At 33.8% G+C, this 8,042-nt stretch overlaps 1 pseudogene; it reads right to left on the bottom strand.

The window, feature by feature from the left end:
- Positions 1–5,755: 5,755 nt before the first annotated feature.
- Positions 5,756–7,264, bottom strand: LOC120196533 (annotated as a pseudogene).
- Positions 7,265–8,042: the final 778 nt, after the last annotated feature.

The following is an 8,042-nucleotide window of genomic DNA, read 5'->3' as shown; positions in this document are numbered from 1 at the left end:
ACCTACCTTGAAGTTACAGTAGAATGGATTAACCTTTTGAATTCCTCATAACCGGACAAATATAACCATCCTTTGATATTTGCTCTATTCTCGTTACACGACAATGAGCAAAGAGGGGCAGCTGTAGTTGCTCATTTTGTCCGGGGCTTTATCCATATTTCATTTGTCAATATTACAAGACACAATCTGGTAACCTAATTATAACAAATACCACCAGCCCGTAAACATAACAAGACTCAACAACTAAAGCCCAAGAGTTGGAAGCCTATATGTGAAGACCAAAATATCTAAAGTTTCCAATGATCTTCAGCAGTCGTTGTTTCATCCATGACGTTGGATCAAATCTGATCTGACGGCTCAGATCATCTCGCTTACCCGTGACTCCTCAACTTTCACAGGTATTGATTCACGCTGGTCACCCATGCTCACTATCGTCCTCACCGAGCTTGATTCACACTGGTCACCAATGCTAACTATCATCCTCAATGAACCTATCAGGGCGTTGTCTCCGGCCGCTTGCTCCCCTGTCATAAAAAGCCAAAATAAATGCAAAAAATGAGAGATTACTCCCTCCATATAACATGCAAAAATGGAAAGAATACAAAGTAAGGGGGAGAACCATCTTTCAAATCCTTGGGGATCCATCAAATAAAAAAAGATCAGCAACCCAAAAAAAAGAGCTTTTGAAGAGGGATTACATAGCCATAAGAAAAACAGAGAAAAAAGAGATTTTTAGAATAAAAAAATTAGGAAAAAATAAAAAAAAGGGAGAAAGGGGAGATCATATGAGCAACCAGAACCAAGTAAAAGAGACTTTTTTTAAGGTATTTACACCCTTCATTTAGATCTAAATAAAAAAGAGTTTCCAGTGGGTCACCTGATTCGAAGAAGACCCTACGCTGAGGAGAGCCTTCGGGTTTCTATTCCTCATGTGTTCGGTTCGCCAGAAAACTCAAAGGAGTAGTTGTCTTTGAAAACACTCAAGGTAGCATTTTGAAGCTCTCCTATGCCTTGACCCGTAAGATTTCCATAGAAAGTTTGCACATTTCTCTAGATTTGAGCAGCGGGGGTTGTAAACAAAAATAGGCAAAGGTTTTGTTACTCCTTAGATTAGATAGAAACGACAGTGAGGAAGTAAGAAATCTATGTGCTTAGGGTGTTGGGTTATTCACTTAAGAAGAGTTATTTCTTTTGTAACATTCATATTTTGATCATGGAATGAAGTTTTATTTTTTATATTCTGAACCTGTGGTTTTTAGTTCTTTTCATTTTTGTCTTTTTTACTAATTAAAACATTTATGGTAATACTCTCAAATTAGGATGATAATTTTAATAATTTTCATTTTGGCCTTGCATATTACTTCTGGTTTATTTGTGATTCCAGTGTATCTATTGCGTGGTATTTACATTAGGTCCTTTGCCTTTTTCCATGTTGATATTTGTTCTTTAAATCTCCTATTATTTTAATTTAGTCATGCCTTTTTTTGTAAGTTATGTCATTGATTCATCATGCGTAAGAATGTGTTTTAACATTTATACTCTACGCCTATCTCATGTGCATTTGTATACTTCCCCATTTGTCACATTTTTTTAAAATACATTATATATACGATATACTTATTTCTTCATGTTTTGTAACATATCATTTCATAATAAATATATTTGTAATACGTTTCATACTTCATATATACTATGTTATATTATATTTTGTACGTATTTGTTCCTCATATATACTATTTTAATATACTTGTAATTTATTAAAATACGAAGTAACATTATTTGTTGCGAATAATTTATGGAGACACGTCTCAACTGGCAATGAGTGTGTCTCCGAGAATTGTTCGTACAAAATAGTATGTTTTTATTCAAGCAAAATATATGTATTTTATAAAAAATTTGAGGAAATGTTATTTCGTAAAGAGAATATGGGGAATGCGTCTTAACTGGTAAGGAGAGTGTTCCTGAGAATTCTTCGTATGAAATAATGTCCTTTTATAGTTGAATATTTTTTGAACATATTAAGTGTATATATTTTTTCATGAAATTAAGGCAATGATCTTTTATATGGGGAATTTATGAAAACACGCCTTAACCGACAATGAGTGTGTTTCTGAGGATTGTTCGTATAAAAGAATATCATTTTTTAAAAAAATATTTAAAGAAAATGATCATAATTTAAATATCATTTGAAATTATAATTTTCAAATATAATGATAATGTATAATCGATTGGGTACCAATTTTGGGCGCTGTGGAGGTGTTCATTCTTCCCCACGCGTAATTGACTCCCGAACCCTTTCAAAAATGAGTTTATGGTTAAATGCATATCACTTTTTATCTTTTAAAATTATTTTAAAGGATAGTTTTAGGTATTTGACTTACCTAATCCAAAGGTCGATGTCGACTCCAAATTTATTTATTTTAAAACTCAATATTTTCTAAAATTAAGTTGGTCGCTCCCCGCAATAGCCATAAAAAGCTTAAGGACGGTTCCAACGTGTTCATATTTGTTTCCTTATATTCTCCTTGGGGGTCGAATTTCTGCAATTATGTAGTGGAATTTTTTTTCAAATAGTGCACCCGAGAGATTATTTGTTCAAATGAGGTGAATGCTACAGTATAGAATGGAGTCGCATTGTGCTTCCCGCGTCTCCCCAAGTCGCATGGAATAATATGCGACTCCCTCTCCCCCGGATCACCATGTGTCTTTCTCTCAATATTTTAGCCTTTTGAATGCTTATTACAAACCCTTTAAGTTTGCATTGTAGTGGAAAATCAAAAAGCATTAAAAAGAGGCAAAATAAAATTGGGGGAAAAACGCATGGTGATCTAGGGGAGGGGGAGTCGCATGGTGTTCCATGCGACCTTGGGGAGACGCGGGGAGCACAATGCGACTCCATTTTATATTGTAGCATTCACCCATTCGAGCAAATAATCTCTCAGGTATACTATTCGAACAATTTTTTCCGACTGCATTAATGTAAAAAAACAGCCTCTCTTAGATTATAGGTTCTAGACCCACTAAGAACACTATTCTTCCTCTCCAAGAGTCCCTTTTTTCCTATCCTTAGATAAAATTAGAATTATATTTAATTTTTTTTAAAAATATGATATTTAAATTTATTCATTATGAAATCTAAATGACATAGTCGAAGAAGATAAGAATAACAACATTGGTTTGCTAAAAAGACTAATGAAAGGAGAACACAACTATGTCGAGCCCAAGACTGTTGCACTTCTAAAAAGATTAAATTGATTATTTTAACAAATTTTCAAATTTCTATGGTTTATTTTCCTTTGAAGACTTAGAACATTTGACTCATTTAAAATTTAATTCATATCTCTTTATTTTACTTATTTATAATTAGTCATCTAGAATCTTTCATATAAAATTAATATCCTTTAATTTAAATATTTAACTTAGATGTAAATCGTAAAATATACCCTTTAATTAATATTCTTAATTATCAATTTTAGATTCTACTGACCGGATTTAAAAAGTTACAGTCTTTGCTTATTTTAAATACATAGTGTGGCATGGGGAATTTTTTATTTAGATTTTGTCCTAAATTTTATGAATACTATGTATGGATTTTCATGAACGTTTTAAAGACATATTTAAAATTATAACATGTAACTTTTGTTAACATGAAATATAATTAATTCACAAATTTTGTTTTTTTAACAATTCCTATCTAAGTAGAAGAGAACGAGAATTTACCAACAGATGTTAGTTCAAGTGATAAGCAGCTTGATGTTGCTTATGTATACAAAAAAATTTTACTGGGAGACTCACCCACCAAATCTAGATATGAGACGTGAGTCGGTCTGAATTAGTTAAGGCGAAGCCTTCAAACCGGGAGGGCAACCAAAAAGAAAAAAAAAGAGAACAAGAATTTTACTTATAATATATATTGAACCCGTGACTTAACAAAAAAAAGTATCAATTGAGAGCTTTAATCACCTACTACACTAGATATAGTTGACAATTTACAAACTTCATTTAACTATTAAAAAATGAGTTTTATTTGTTTAAACACGACTTAAATTGACATTTTAGTAGCGTTTGATTTGTCAAAAGTAATGTTTTGCTCAACATAAGAAAAATTATATGTTTTACGGTTAAGTCCTTAAAAAATCTTATTTTATAAAATTGATGGAGATATTTCATTTCAATTGAGCTAATTTTTTAGATGGTGACCTAAAAGGAGTTCACCTTTTTAAATTTATTATAAATATTTAATTTTACACATAATATCCTATTTTTGAATAAAAAAAAGTTTAGTATTATTACTCATTCACTCGTCATATTTTCAGAGTTTTTAACGACAGAAAAAATGAAAAAAAAAATCCATGTTTTAGATTGAAGTTATCTCATCTCTTATATATTTTCTACAACCATAAAGCATGTATTTTCGCTGAAGATTATTGACTGACGAAGTGATCAACAATCATGGATGATGGTAGAAGATAGTTTTGGTGATGATTTTGGTAACTTTTAAAATGTTGGTGGTTTGTAGTAGAAATGTGTGCTTGCTATTGAGTCCATAGTCTCCCTTCTACTCTTCATTGGATGCATGTTTATAATGCTTTGGATAGATGTAAGTTAGGAGTTCGTGTCATTGATACTGATTAAACAACTTATGGTTGGCTTAGACTAAGAGATCATGTGTCAACACGTGGTGGTTGATGATGTTATAAGGATGTATTTGCAATTGTAGTAGGTGATCGACACGTGATTACTTGCAAGATGCGATACAGGTGTTTGAGGCAGAGACAGAAACTCATGGAGACTAGTGAGGGTCATGACCCCCTCCCCAAAAATATTAAAAAATAATATGTATACATAATATATATATTAAATTTGTCTCCTTTAAAAAATATATTTAATAATTAATATATATTATTTGAAAATTTAAAAATCACTTAAATACTATTTATTAAAAAGTTAACATCCAAGTGGAGCTCGAAATGCAGGGTGTTTATGGAGGCACATGAGGAAGTAAGACAGATGCTACAAAACAACCAACACAATAGCAGTGTGTAGCCGTTAGTTTACTCTTTATTACCCAAAAAAAATTATTTTTCTTTGTTATTTTTATTTTAAAATACAAAAAAAAAACTTTATATATTTCCTTATTTGGTTGTCCTTGTTCATCTTCTTGGAGCTATTCATGTTCTTTAAGTTGAGGGTTTCAATCAATTATCAAGTATTTTATTTTAGTTGAAGGTAATATTTTAAAAAATACTTTCCAAATTGATTTATATTTATGGTTTTATTTCAAATATCTATATTTTTTTTATTTAGGTTCATGAATTTTCATCTCTAAAATTAAAAATTTAGATACATACATGCATTTATATATATACATATTAATAAAATTTAATGATTATTTATAAAATTTTCTTTTATTAATATGATATTTTTATATATAATTTACATTGAAAAAATACTAACATTCTAATTAATATATACAATTTTTTTAAATGCCCCCTCAAAAGATAACGTTGAGTTTTACAACTGGTTCGAGGGTTTGCATTTTTACAGTTGCGTCTTTGAAGATTTGGACGAATAGTATGTTTGCTTATACGAAGATCACAAAGCTGGAGATTCGCAAGTGATAACAAAGATAATTCTAACTAGAAATAGTTTCAAACGAGGATAAATAATCCATATTCACCTCCCTTTATACCATTTGTAACACCTTGGTACCGTACTGCATATGATCACGTTCACCAACTTGGCAATTAATTAACTAAGAAGACAATGAAGCTTTGGTTGATATATTGTCCTTGTTGTTGCGACAGTATTGTAAGTTGTTCTCTTCCATTCTTTCCACCACGAAATGTGCAAGCACACCATTGAGTTCCACCAAGTTTTCCCCACACAAAAACTCATCCCCAGACATCATCTCCACATCTCTATAATAATCATGAACGAATATGTGCGTCTTGGGATTGCTCCCTTTTTTGCTCCTTGCAAGCTCCCCCTTGGTGAAGATCGGTTGCATCCTTCCAGAGCCTTCACCTCATCGCCACTTGGTCCGTCAATCAATATCACATCCCAATCCACTTGGTAAACTTGGTTTGGCAAATCATTGATCCCCAGCTTACATTCTGAGAACAACAGGTTTTGGACCGGCCTGCATTCGTTGCGAATCTGTTGTTTGGCGGATACTATGAGCTCTCGCGTTTTGCTTACCTTGGTCGTGTATTGCACGTCGAAAGCGTCGATTTTGGGGTGTAACTCTTCGAAATAAGCAGCGTAGTCCTGGTTTTCGTCGATGAAAACAAGGAAGTTGCAAGGGGGGGAACATTTACGTAGGACTCGGACATCGGCTTCATCTCCGAATATTCCATGCGAAAACTGTCGTTGGACCTCGAAGCGTAGTGGAGAAGGGTGTTGATGACAGTGGTCGGCAATGGTTCACCACCAGCACTTCCACTACCAAAAGCGGAGACAGATGAGCCGGGGACGCACACGGTTGTTCTTGTGGCAGCTGTACTGAAAACAGACTCTCTAGTGCATATGAGAGTTAAAAGGAAAGCAATGGTAAAGAAGGAAACGAAGGCAAGGAGCCATAACATGCTAGAGCTTCCTTGTTTTTGGACATAAGGATGGAGGAGGATTAGCTTGGTATTACTGTTAGGGGTGTAAACGAGCCGAGTCGAGTTCGAGTATTACTGAGCTCGACTCGAATTCGAAAACTATAAATCTAAGCTCGACTCAACTCGAAAACTCGCGAGCCTAAAATTTTCAAACTTGACTCTAACTCGAAAGATAATATTGAAACTCGACTCGAACTCGAAAAGACTCGAATTCAAAAAAAAATTAAGAGCTCGACTGAAGCTAAAAACTCGATTAAAGCTCGATTTTGAGCTCAATTCTGAGCTCGACGGGTTTTACTTTCCTTTGTTGAAACCCATCCACTTTTATACACTCACTTTACCTCTTATTCCCCAACAACCAACGATGTGATATATTAAACCAACTCAAGTTCAACGCTAAGTCTGACAATCTCAACAGTTTGCCTTATCTGATCTAACATTGGTTTATGAAAACAGAAAAAGATCCTATTAGCTTCTGCAATAGCCTTCAATGGCTTCTATCATTATACCAATATTCATCTTCTTTTTCTTCTCTTCAACTTTCTCTCTCAACGTTTCTTCAACAAATTCTCTAACCCAAATCTCACTTCCATACGAAGCTTCTGCAAATCAACTCCATACCCAGGTTCTTGTTTTGATTCACTGAAGTTTTTCATTTCAGTAAACATCAGTCCCAACATTCTTTTCTACCTCCTTCAAACCCTCAACACCGCATTATCCGAGGCTGCGAAGCTAACAAGTTTATTCTCCAATGGCGGAAATGGAAACGTGATCGTCGAGAAACAAAGAGGAGCATTGCAAGATTGCATGGAACTCCATGAATCAACACTATCTTTGTTGAAAAAAACAGTGTCGAGAATCGAAGACGAACACAAGTAAACCTAGTCTATGTTGCTCTAGTGTCTGAAACATTTATTCGAGGATATGACCTCCAAATACATGGAACACCCAAGTAAAATATATACCCGTATTCAACATTTATACTCCAGCCCGAGTAACGTAGACTACAGTAACAAAGGAACACAAGCAAGCCATTCAAGCCTCTAATAGTTTGCATTCATCTTAGAAGATAAATATCAAACTGAGCAGTGTAAAAAATTACAACAGAAAGAAGTGAAACTAGAAAGGAAATGAACTCAACTTGCTTTCCGTTCCCTGCAGGAAGTCCATAATCAATTATTAATTGATTTTTTTTGGGTGGTGGGGGCTCGTTTACACCCCTATTCTTGAGTGAATTGGGGACAGCATTTCACGGGTTGCATTGCAGTGCGCATGAAGTTGAACAATACACGTGTAATTCATCTTCTTCCATAGAATGATAATGGAATGTACGACGTCCTCCACCTCAGTCTAGTGGTGATATTATATTTAACTATAAATTAAGAGCGATTCTAGAACTCTCATTTAAAGTGAACTTTTAATTGCCTCCTCACT

This window comes from Hibiscus syriacus, unplaced genomic scaffold (assembly GCF_006381635.1).
Source record: "Hibiscus syriacus cultivar Baekdansim isolate YM2019G1 unplaced genomic scaffold, ASM638163v2 tig00117034_pilon, whole genome shotgun sequence".
Lineage (NCBI taxonomy): Eukaryota > Viridiplantae > Streptophyta > Magnoliopsida > Malvales > Malvaceae > Hibiscus > Hibiscus syriacus.
The sequence above is the reverse complement of the archived record's forward strand: the minus strand, read 5'-3'. Positions and strand labels throughout refer to the sequence as shown.